A 12,441-nucleotide genomic window follows, 5' to 3' on the forward strand; every position below is an offset into this window, starting at 1 on the left:
ACGTTTGGCTTTAAAGTCAACCCTAGGTAGGCTTCCTGCCTTCTTTCATTATAAAAAATATGCTTTTCATATATTGGGCACTTAGCAAATAGGAAGTTTTCTAACTCCTTATCTATCATCTGGGTATTTATTGTCTTTAAACTGTCCTTTCTGGATGAAATAGTACGTTAAAGTGACATCATGATCTCCCCGTTGATCCTAATGAAGCTTCCTGTTGCTTCATTTCAGCCCTCGACTTGTGCTTAGATTCCATCTCTTGCTATTTTTTTTGCCTCAAGTTAAGTGCAGTGGCATTTTCGCTGAGAGGAACCAGTGTATTCATAGTGTTCATTATTCTGAATGATTACACTATTGTCACCACATCAGTTGTGTTGACATGAGTACTAGTAACATGGGAATAAAATTAAATTCTTAGTCGATCGTACCAAAAATATCACGTTACTCTACCCAAGAACCCTCTGTGGCCGCTCGCCAAACAGAAGTAGTCATGAGTCCTTTAAAGCCGAGTAACTGATGGTGTTCACAGATGGAAGACACATTACTTTATGCAGTTGTTCTGTAAACACGCTTTGATACCTTTCCTTATGTAGACTCAGTCTTTTCCTTCTATGAACTTTCTGCCTCGTGGAGGAGAGAAACTTGTTTGTCTGGAGTAGAGGTGTGAGCAAGTTACTAGGGAGGAGGAGGGAGCCGTGAACTCCACCTGAGATGGGGAGGCAGGTGGTCAGATTATCAAGGGCTTCCCAGGCAAAGGGACCTTTGATTTAGAGTTCAAGGCCAAATGGGTGTGTTCACCAGGCAGAAAATTTAGGGGAGGGCAATTTAGGGGAGGGCAACTTCACAGACTTGTGAAGTTTAAAGTATTTTGATGTGATTTCACGGTAAGATAGATGGTGTGGGGTGGCAGGAGAAAATGTCAAAAGGATGACTGAATTTTCATCAAATCTTCATCTGTTTCCCACTACGGACAAAGGGGGCTTATGTTTCTTTTTCAATGAGTGACGCTAATAAATAATCCTACATAGATTCTTGTGTCATCCATTCTCAAGGCTTATATTATCACCTGTGTTGGTAACTTTCAGATTTTTCTCTCTAGTCCTGGGCTAGAGATCCTCTTTGTCTTCTGGTCATGTATATTGTGATGTTTCATTGGCTCTCATAGTTTACACCCCCAAAGTAAATTCACCCTTTCCCTCAAAATCTTGGCTCTTTATCCATTTCTTAATTGAGTAAATGGCCCCAGCTTTCAAGGAAATTATCTGTAATTTTTAACCCCCTGTTCTTTTAAATCCCCTAGTATCTCTAGCATCCCAATAATCAGTAAGTCTTGCTTTGTTTAATCAGTTACTCTCAACATCATTGACTGTTTTCCATCCACATTTCTAGTTTCTTTATTCAAGGTGTCATCATTTTACCCTTTGGTTACCATAGCAACCTCTCAACCCAACCCTACCCCTTTCTGATTAGTTCCCGCACTATTACCAAGTTGATCTTTCTAAAATTGATTGTGTCCGTGTTTGTGCCAGTAAATTTGTAATAGGTTTTTATTGCCTATGGATAAAATAAAAAATCCTTAGCATCACGTACAAGCCCTCGTGATTGGCCCTGCACACCTATCCAGCCTCCTGGGTCCCAGGCCAATCCCCCACCCCTCTCCAGACTTATTCAGTGACTTGAAGCTTCCTATAGTTTCTAGTCTTGTAGTTTCCTAGGAATTGTCCTTTTTCTGTTCCCAGACTTCTTACCCTGTGAACTCATTTCCCCTGCCTCCACCCAGATTGGGGTAAGGTGTTTCCACAACTGTGTGGTGATTACTTACTTTTTTCTTTTTTTTTTTTTTTTGGTCTCCAGTAGACAGACTCACAGCTCCTCAGTGCCAGGCTCCATGTCTCATTCATGTCTGTCGTATTCCCAGTGCTTACCTTCATGTCTGGCACATAGTTATAGCAAAAATAAGAGTGTTTATGAAGCACTTATTAGAGACCAGGCAAAGTGTTAATTTATTTACAAACATTATCTCCTTTAAAAGGGAAAAACAACATCAAGCTCTGTTTTGGAAAGGGAACGTGGCAGAAAAGTGCAGATTAGGTAAGAGATTTGTTACAGGGAGTCAACCTAGGGTGGTTATTTTAGCAATTGAGAATTTAAAAGAGAACTTTACTAGTGTAGGAACAGTAGAAGTTAAGTGGAGAGAATTTATTATAATGATTCTTAGAAATGCTGAATGGATGGATGGGTGGGTGGATGGGTGAAGAGCCCAGCACATGTTCCTTAGAACTTACCATAGGACTTTAACTTATGAGTCTTATTAACCTTGGTGTGACAAGCTTATTAGGACTAGAGCAGCAACTCTCTGATGCAGGTGCAGAAGCAGCCTGCGTGGCAACATCCTGAGAGGAAACCAAGTCAAAAGCAGACAGGTTGTAAGAGAGTATTATGGACTGACTTTTAAAAATAGATATTTAAGGTGCACCTGGGTGGCTCAGTCATTAAGCATCTGCCTTCGGCTCAGGTCATGATCCCAGGGTCCTGGGATCAAGCCCTGCGTCGGGCTCCCTGCTCCACGGGAAGCCTGCTTCTCCGTCCCCCACTCCCCCTGCTTGTGTTCCCTCTCTCACTGTGTCTCTGTGTCAAAAAAATAAATAAAATCTTAAAAAATAGATATTTAAAACTTTATGTATAAAATTATTAGTTTCAAAATTTTTCAGATAGGTGTGGGAGTCTGTTAAATAATTTAGAATTTTTTCAATCAAAAATGAAGCTTTGAGCAAAGTAATCCTAAGCTTAGGGATTGTAGGCAGAGGGTAATGGTCAAAAGCGTGGACCCTGGAGTCAGAGTGACTGGTTTGAATTCTTGCTCAGACGTGTGCAAGCTGTAGGTCTTGGGTCCAATTCTTAATCTCTAAAGTTGCAGCACCATCTCCATTAGGGTGTTATAACAATGAAGTGAAAAGAGGAAAGCGAGTGCCATTGTGGTATAGTGGGATGTGGTGGCCACTCATTGAAGTCTGGATTTACCTCCGGGTACAAACTTGATTGTTAGCAGTAGCGGGAAAGGGAGCATTTACTGCATTTGTGTTTCACTTATGGGGTGTTTTTTTTTAAGGTTTTATTGATTTATTTGAGAGAGAGTGAGCAGCAGATGGAGAGGGAGAAGCCAGGGAAGTCAGAAAACATTTGTTGATTTAATGATTGACTGCCTAAACAATAATGAACCATGAACAATGAATAAATGAATGAATGAATGATAACCCCTTGAAGTATGGACCTAGTGAGGTTCTTCTGACTGTCTGCTTTTTTGCTTTCCCTGGTTTCTTTGATAGATCAACTCCATACATGCAGTGTCTTCCCTCAATTCTCTCTTATTCTCTGTACCTTTACCTTGTGTTATTTTTTTCTTTTGATATTTACCACCAACCTATCCTATGTTTACTTGCTTTTTTATTGTCTGTCATCCGCCACCTGAATGTAAACCTACATGTGTAAGACTTGCCTTTGTTCACTGCTATATTCCCCAAAGCTGGTAGGGTGGCTGGACCATAGCAGAAATTGAGTAAATATTTGTTGAATGAATAAGTGTACAGTTGGAAGCCTGTGCTTGGTAGAGAGCCTTAGGCAGGTTGTGTGGCCATGTAAATGTGTTTTTGTAAATACTGTTTGCTGAATACACTGGGATGCTTGTTTATGTTTATGAAAACATAAAACAAAACTGGGAAAATATGAGTGTCAGTGGAAAAATTTTAAATCACTCTCCAACTCTGAGGCAGTGATTTCAGATTTTGGTATATTAGCCCTTCCTGTATTTGATAGCATAATTCTGTGTCTTCTTGGATATATTATTTTGTACCCTGCATCTTTTTATTTGGTATTGTATCGTCAGTATCTTTTTATGTTTTTACAAATGTTTTTGTAAAGACTTCTATTTAAAAATGATGGAGGAAAAGTACATTTCTCACCGCCTTCCAAACAATGACAGGTATAATGAAAAACAGAGAAGACAATCCATATGTAATGAAACAAGTCATTAGCAACAAGCCCAGAGCACTTGAGATATACCTGCCAAGTATGTCATGTTTGGATAGAGGTGAAGGAAGACATAAGAACCTACACTTATCATCTTGGACCTTGAGCAAGACCCAGACTTCCTTCAAATTCACTGCACTGCTGTGAACGACTTCTCCAGGGTCCCTGAGGTGTGGGACAAGACCGAGAGCTATAGAGAGACTGTGGGAGAAGTTGGGAGTGACTCTGTCAACACCCAGATGTCTGCCACTGAAAGGCAGAGGATGGAACTGGAGGAGAAACCATTCTGATGTGCCATTTTAATTTTCCTCTCCCTCACTTACTGGTTTAGGGAGCCTGGTCAAAGTGAAGGGCAGAAAGGAGAGGGAGCAGGCAGCCATTGCTCAGGAGGACTTTGCCACAAGGCACATGGGAGCAAGCATTGGGAGGAGCTTGGGACAGAAGAGAAAGCCTTTCTGGAAGAGCCAACCCAGGCTTTTAGGGAAATTCATTACTTATTTCAGACTCCAAGAACATGCTAAGACACTAAATAGTATATGGTGAACTGAAAGAGTGAATACTTTTCCCCTGACCTCTTTGGTAGAGAGACATCACCACTAGGGAGAAAAGAACCCATTAAGATTAGAACTAAGAATGAAAGAGCTGAGCTTGTACAAACTCTGTGTAGTTTACAGAAAGAGGTTAGCACAAAGATAGGAGCCATAAATCAAAGATTAAGCAACATGGCACAAAAAGGCATGTGTTTCTGTAATTGTAAAATGAGCTTTGTAGCAGAAGGGGAAGCCGAGCTTTTCTAATTTCTGGAATGTCACTGTTTATTTATGAGCCAAGATAAAACTCATTTTTAGATAAATGACTAAATTGAAATACTATAATGCATACCATTCAAGCGCTGTGATGGTTTAAAAATGTGACTATAAAAATGTCACATTATCGCGGAACCTATTTGTTGGTTAGGTGTTGTTCGAGTCCTATCCACTCAGTTTATTGACTCCCACTAGGCTTCACTACTGCCTGCCTTGCATAGCCAATACACAGTGACTACTGTGAAAGCAAGCTGTAGGCCTTTGTATTGCACACAGCCCTGAAGATCTCAGGACCTATTTAAGCCAGAGCTGAAGTTGTTGACCATGATATTCAATGAAGTAGATATAAGAGCTTTGCATTGACAGAGACCATTTGCAGTAAAGCCATGGGCTCTTCAAAATTCTAGTTCATGCTTGATTTGAAACTTTACATCTTACTTTCTAGTTTTTCTACCCCTGCCCTTGAGCACTCAAGCTATGATAATATCTCCCTACCATATTTAACCAAGGCAGAGCTTACTCTATAACTCATTTAATAAAAACCAACACACATCCTTCATATTGTATACCTTGCAGGTTATGAATTGAGATCTACTATCAATGTTAGTAAATTGCATTTTACATGTCCTTTGAGGCTGCAAATAAAATGTTTAGAGACAGATGACAATAAGAAGTCAGAAATAATGGAAGACGGAATATATGTTATGGTGGACATGGAGGAGTTGGCAGCCCCAAGAAGGAACAAATCAGTGTGGAAGGCTTGAGCTTTGTGAAGAGAAGAGAAGTCAATCAAGAGGATGAGTCAGGAAAAAAAAAAAGAGAGAGAATGAGTCAGGCAACACCATGAGAGGATGCTGTGGCACGCTTTGCATTCTCCAAAGAAGTTACAAGAAGAGGAACATCAGGAAAATGAAATTACAATGGCGAACTAATAATAGGAAACATGTACGTACCATGTGCAGGCACCGACCTAAATGCTTGACATAGGTTAGCAGATTTCATCTTTATGGTAATCCAGTGAGGTAGGAATGATTAACATCTCTACTGTATAGATTAAAAAAAAAAAAAAGCTTAGAAAGTTAGAATAATTTGCTCAGGTCACACAGCTAACAAAGGCCCAGCTGGGATTTGAACCTGGGGACCTTAGATCTAAATCTGTGCTCTTAATCATTATCCTGTATTGTCTCTTTCAGACATGGGTAACAAATTCAGATGATTTATGGAGAGTTTAACTGTTTATTGTATGAATGAGTTGGCAGGCAGATCTTTGTTCAAGGTTAACACCAGAGTAATTCATACTCAAGAAAGGGCCAACAGAGAGGTGATGAGTTAAAGAGGGCACATGAGTTCATCTCAGTGGGATCAGGTAGTAAAACTGAGAGAGGGAAAACATAGGGCGTATTAGAGAAAATATGTTAATAGCAAAGCCTCATCTGGAAAATGTGGATTCATATTAGAAAAATTCTTGTACAAGTTCTGTTTTGCAATTGAGAAATATTAAAAAACATGTTAATATTATGCACCTTTGCAGTAGTTCTAGATGAAGTAGTACATGCAATATTTCATTGTCACTGCTATTCAAATGTATAAAACACTGATTTTGGGTAATCCAGTAATTTGTGGATTATTCCTTCAAATTAGGCCCCTTGGGTGAAAGGGATACAGACCCTAAAGGTGTGGATTTAGTTACTGCAGTTTTTAGGAAATGTTATTAAATTGCCAGAGATAATATTAAATCAGTGTAGGTTTGGCCAGAAGATACTTTTAAATGCATTTGACAAAGTGCCTTCACTTTTAACAACTACCACAGTTGAAAGGGTGAGAGGAAGACTTCAAGGCAACTCAAATACCTGTTTTCAAGCATTTTTCCCATTTCCATTTTCTTAACAACCAAGATACTGTTGAATCTTATTTCAAATAAAAACAAAACCTAATGTTTTAGCATTCATCTTTAGTGGAATATTGTTGTTGGGGTAGGGGTGGGGGGACAGTTCTGTAGAGAAGTTCGAGTTATACAATTGCCAAGGACCCGAACAGTCAGCTTCATCATTGCTCATATCTAAGGTTTTGTCTTTACAATGTCAAAATAAACGTTCAGTTCTATTAACCATTCAAGTTTGTGAACATATAAGCAAAACTAATCATTGGGCTTCTTTTCTGTCATCTTTCTCAACCAGATGTACCCATTTGAGGTTGTAGAGACTACAGATAGACCAGGTCTTAGGAGACATAAAAGATGTCTCAGTGATGATGGGTATAGGACACCTGATGTCAGAAACCTTTAAAGCAGGGGAGGGAGGCAAGATGGTGGAAGAGTAGGGGACCTCGTTTCATATGGTCCCTTGAATTTAGCTAGATAACCATCAAATCATTCTGAACACCTATGAATTCAACCTGAGATGTAAGAAGAGAATTGCTGCAACTCTACAAATAGGAAAGCGACATTTTTGTAAGATAGGAGGTGTGGGGAAGTGAATCGGAGGGGACATATCTGAAGCTAAATGATGGAGCGAAGGAGCCTCTGTAAGCCGGCTACCAGAAAGTGATATAGCAGCGTACAAAATAGGAACTTTTAGAAGTCTGCTCCTGTAAGGGATGTCCCTGCCTGAAAGGTGCTCAGGTGGCAAAGCGGGGCAGGATACTAGATGGGACAGTGTGGTCTCAGGATCCCCAGAGTCACAGAAAGAACAGGGGTGCCTGAGTGTGGCAGAGTTCCCAAGCATTGGAGCGGGGAAGCTGGCTACAATTAATGAACCCTCAGTGGCCTCTCAGCTAGGTGTTGCCATAAACCGTGAACTGTGGCATGATCCAGCCATGGCCCTCCAAGCAGGGGCCCAGCAAGCGACAATTAATGAGAGATCTAGCTCCTTCCCCTGGGGGGCGGGGGGTGGCGTGGGTGTGCTCAGGATCAGGTGACCACTCTCCTTGCCAGGGCTGTGCAAAGGGCAGGCCCCTGGTGACCCTCCTCCCTCTCCCAGGAGAATCAGCCCACGTGCAGACTCCAGGAGTCTGCAGAGTTTGGTGCACACAGAAGTGAAGATTGCTTTTCCCTGAGGGTTTACTAAAGAGAGGGGACCATGATCTTTCAGTTCTGGGGCTGGAGATCGGGGCCCTGCCATTTTTATTTTCATCCTCTGAAACAGTGGGCAAAGCTTTCAGTGAACAAAAGCCACATAGAACGACCTGAAGCAGCTTACGCTGAACCTGGTCCCCTGGCAAGGGGCACTGCTACTCTGCCCAGGCAAAGACACCTGAGAGTCAGTGCAGCAGGTCCCTCCCCCAGATAATCAGCGGGAACACAGAGCACACAGAATTGCAAAACTCCAGCACTAGGGGAAAATAGTATATAGAATTCAAGATTTTTCTCATGTTTCTTTTATCTTTCAGTTTAAAATTTTCCTTTTCTTTTTTCTTTCTTTCCTTTTCAACTAGTTTCTTATTTTATGAACCTTTGTTTTTAAGTGTTTTTTTTAACTTTCAGTTTCACATTTACATTTTATAGATATATTCTTCATTTTTGGCTTCCTTTCACTGTATTCAATTTTATTTTTGTATAGATATAAGATTTGCTTTATTTACAATTTGGGGATTTAGTGTCTTCTAACAAACAGATCAAACTACACCCAGGACCAAGTGGATCACCCTGTTTGTCCACCTGGAAGATTATATTCTCTCTTTATTCCCTTTTGTTTGTTTGTTTGTTTCTTACCTCTTCAGATCTGTCTAGTGTGTATTTCACTTGGGTCATGGTTGATATTTTTTATTTTGTTCTGGGAAAAATGACTAGAAAGAGGAATTCACAAGAAAGGAAAGAACCAGAGGAATACTCTCTGCCACAGATCTAATTGATCTGGATATAAGTAAAATGTCAGAGCTGGAATTCAGGATAACGATTATGAATTTTCTAGCTGGGCTTGAAAAAAAGTGTAAAAGACACTAGAGAATCTCTTAGTGCAGAAATAAAGTCTACTCAGGCTGAATGTACAAATGCTTTAACTGAGATGCCATCTAAAATGGATGCTCTAACAGCTAGGGTAAATGAGGCAAAAGAGAGAGTCAGTGACATGGAAGACAAGCTGATGGAAAGGAAGGAAGCTGAGGAAAACAGAGAAAACTAATGGACCGTGAGGGGAGGCTTCGAGAAATCAACAATACCATAAAGCAAAACAGTATCAGATTTATTGGGGTACCAGAGGAAGAGAGAGAGAGGGAGAGAGAAGGTATATTTGAGCAAATCATAGCTGAGAACTTCCCTAATCTGGGGAAGGAAACAGGCATTGGAGTACAAGAGGTAGTGAGAACGCCCCCCAAAATCAATAAAAATAAATCAACAACCAGACATACAATAGTGAAGCTTGCAAATATTAGAGATAAAGAGAAAATCCTGAAAGCCGCTCAAGGCAGGAGCACCTTAACCTAAAATGATAGAACATTAGACTGACAACAGACCTATCCATAGAGACCTGGCAGGCCAGGAAGGGCTGGCATGATATATTCAGTGTACTAAATGGGAAAAATGTGCAGCCAAGAATACTATATCCAGCAAGGCTGTTTCAGAATGGAAGGTGAGATAAAGAGCTTCCAGGAGAAAAAGAAACTAAAAGAATTTGTGATCACTAAACCAGCCCTGCAAGAAATATTAAAGGGGATCCTGTAAGCAAAGAGGGAGCCCAAAAGTAACAAAGATGAGAAAGAAACAGAGACAATCTACAGAAGCAGGGACTTTACAGGTAATAAAATGGCACTAAATTCATATCTGTCAATAGTTACTCTGAATGTAGATGGGGTAAATGCTCCAATTAAAAGGCACAGGGTATCAGATTGGATAAAAAAGCAATATCCATCCATATGCTGTCTACAAGAGATTCATTTTTGACCTAAAGACACCTCCAGGGGTGCCTGGGTGGCTCAGTTGGTTAAGCAACTGCCTTCGGCTCAGGTCATGATCCTGGAGTCCCAGGATCGAGTCCCACATCAGGCTCCCTGCTCAGCGGGGCGTCTGCTTCTCCCTCTGATCCTCCCCCTCTCATGCTCTCTGTCTCCCATTCTCTCTCAGATAAATAAATAAAATCTTAAAAAAAAAAAAAAGACACCTCCAGATTGAAAGTGAGGGAGTGGAGAACTATTTATCATGCCATTGGACCTCAAAAGAAAGTTGGGGTAGCAATCCTCATAGCAGACAAATTAGATTTTAAACCAAAGATGTAGTAAGGGATGAAGAGAGACACTATATCATAATTAAAGGGTCTATCCAACAAGAATATCTAAGAATAATAAGTATGTTCCTAATTTGGGAGCAGCCAATTATATAAACCAATTAAAATGAAATTAAAGAAACACATTGATAATAATACAATATAGTAGGGGACTTCAAAATCCCACCCACAGCAATGGATAGATGACCTAAGCAGAATATCAACAAAGAAACAAGAGCTTTGAATGACACACTGGACCAGATGGACTTCACAGATAAATACAGAACATTCCATCCTAAAGCAACAGAATACACAAACTTCTCGAGTGCACATGGAACATTACCCAGAATAGATCACATACTAGGTCACAAATCAGGTCTCAACAGGTACCAAAAGACTGGAATTATTCCCTGCATATTTTCAGACCACAATGCTTTGAAACTTGAACTCAATCACAAGAGGAAATTTGGAAGGAACTCAAACACTTGGAGGTTAAAGAGCATCCTACTAAAGAATGAATAGGTCAATGAGGAAATTAAAGAAGAATTAAAAAATTCATGGAAACAAATGAAAATGAAAACACAACTGTTCAGAACCTTTGGGATATAGTAAAGGCAGTCCTAAGAGGGAAGTACATAGTAATACAAGCCTTTCTCAAAAAATTAGAAAAGTCTCAAATACACAAGCTAACCTTACATCTAAAGGAGCTGGAGAAAGAATAGCAAATAAAACCTAAACCCAGTGGGAGAAAAGAAATAATAAAGATTAGAGCAGAACTCAATGAAATAGAAACCAGAAGAACAGTAGAACAGATCAATAATACTAGAAGCTGGTTCTTCAAAAGAATAAGATAGATAAATCCCTGGCCAGACTTATCAGAAAAGAGAAAGGACCCAAATTAATAAAATCATGAATGAAAGAGGAGAGATCATGACCAAAACCAAAGAAATACAAACAATTTTAAGAAGCTATTATTAACTATATGCCAGCAAATTAGGCAATCTAGAAGAAATGGATGCATTCCTGGAAATTTATAAACTACCAAAACTGAGACAGGAAGAATAGAAAACCTGAACAACCACATAATCAACACGGAAATTGAAGCAGTAATCAAAAATCTCCCAACAAACTAGAGTCCAGGGCTGGATGACTTCCCAGGGGAATTCTACCAAACATTTAAAGAAGAACTAGTACCTATTCTTCTGAAGCTATATACCAAAAAATAGAAAGGGAAGGAAATCTTCCAATCTCGTTCTATGAAGCCAACATTACCTTGATCCCAAAACCAGACAAAGACCCCATCAAAAAGGAGAATTACAGCTGAATATCTCTGATGAACATGGATGCCAAAATTCTCACCAAGCTCCTAGCCATAGGATCTAACAGTACATTAAAAGGAATATTCACCACGACCAAGGGGATTTATTCCTGGCCTGCAAGGGTGGTTCAACATTCACAAGTCAATCAGTGTGATACATCACATTAATAAAAGAAAAGACAAAAATCCTATGATTGATGCAGAAAAAGCATTTGACATAATACAGCACCCTTTCTTGATTAAAACTCTCCACAGTGTAGGGATAGAGGGAACATACCTCAATATCATAAAAGCCATCTATGAAAAGCCCACAGCTAATATCATTCTCAATGGGGAAAAACTGAGTGCTTTTCCCCTAAGGTCAGGAACACGACAGGGATGCCCACTCTTACCACTGTTGTTCAACATAGTACTAGAAGTCCTAGCCTCAGCAATCATACAACAACAACAAAAATAAAAATAAAAGGCACTCAAATTGGCAAAGAAGAAGTCAAACTCACTCTTTGCAGATGACATGATACTTTATGTGGAAAACCCAAAAGACTCCACCCCAAAATTGCTAGAACTCATACAAGAATTCAGCAACATGGCAGGATATAAAATCAATGTGCAGAAATCTGTTGCATTTCTATATACTAACAGTGAGACAGAAAAAAGAGAAATTAAGGAATCTATTCCATTTACAATTGTACCAAAAACCATAAGATACCTAGGAATAAACCTACCAAAGAGGTAAAGGATCTTTACTCTAAAAACTACAGAACATTTATGAAAGAAATTGAGGGAGACACAAAGAAATGGAAAAACATTCCATGTTCATGGATTGGAAGAATAAATATTGTTAAAATGCCTATGCTACCTAGAGCAATCTACCCATCCAGTGCAATCCCTGTCAAAATACCATCAACATTTTTCACAGAGCTGGAACAAATAATCCCAAAATTTGTATGGAACCAGGAAAGACCAGAAGAATAGCCAGAGGAGTGTTGAAAAAGAAAAGCAAAGCTGGTGGCATCACAATGCTGGACTTCAAGCTCTATTACAAAGCTGTAACCATTAAGACAGTATGGTATTGGCACAAAAACAGACACATAGATCA

At 39.7% G+C, this 12,441-nt stretch overlaps 1 protein-coding gene across 1 annotated transcript in view; it reads left to right on the forward strand.

Moving 5' to 3' along the window:
* Window positions 1-12,441, forward strand: part of SNCAIP (synuclein alpha interacting protein) — a 161,141-nt gene that overhangs the window by 16,219 nt on the left and 132,481 nt on the right. The window lies entirely within an intron of this gene.

This window comes from Mirounga leonina, unplaced genomic scaffold (assembly GCF_011800145.1).
Source record: "Mirounga leonina isolate KUSES-001 unplaced genomic scaffold, KU_Mleo_1.0 Mir_168, whole genome shotgun sequence".
Classification (NCBI taxonomy): Eukaryota; Metazoa; Chordata; class Mammalia; order Carnivora; family Phocidae; genus Mirounga; species Mirounga leonina.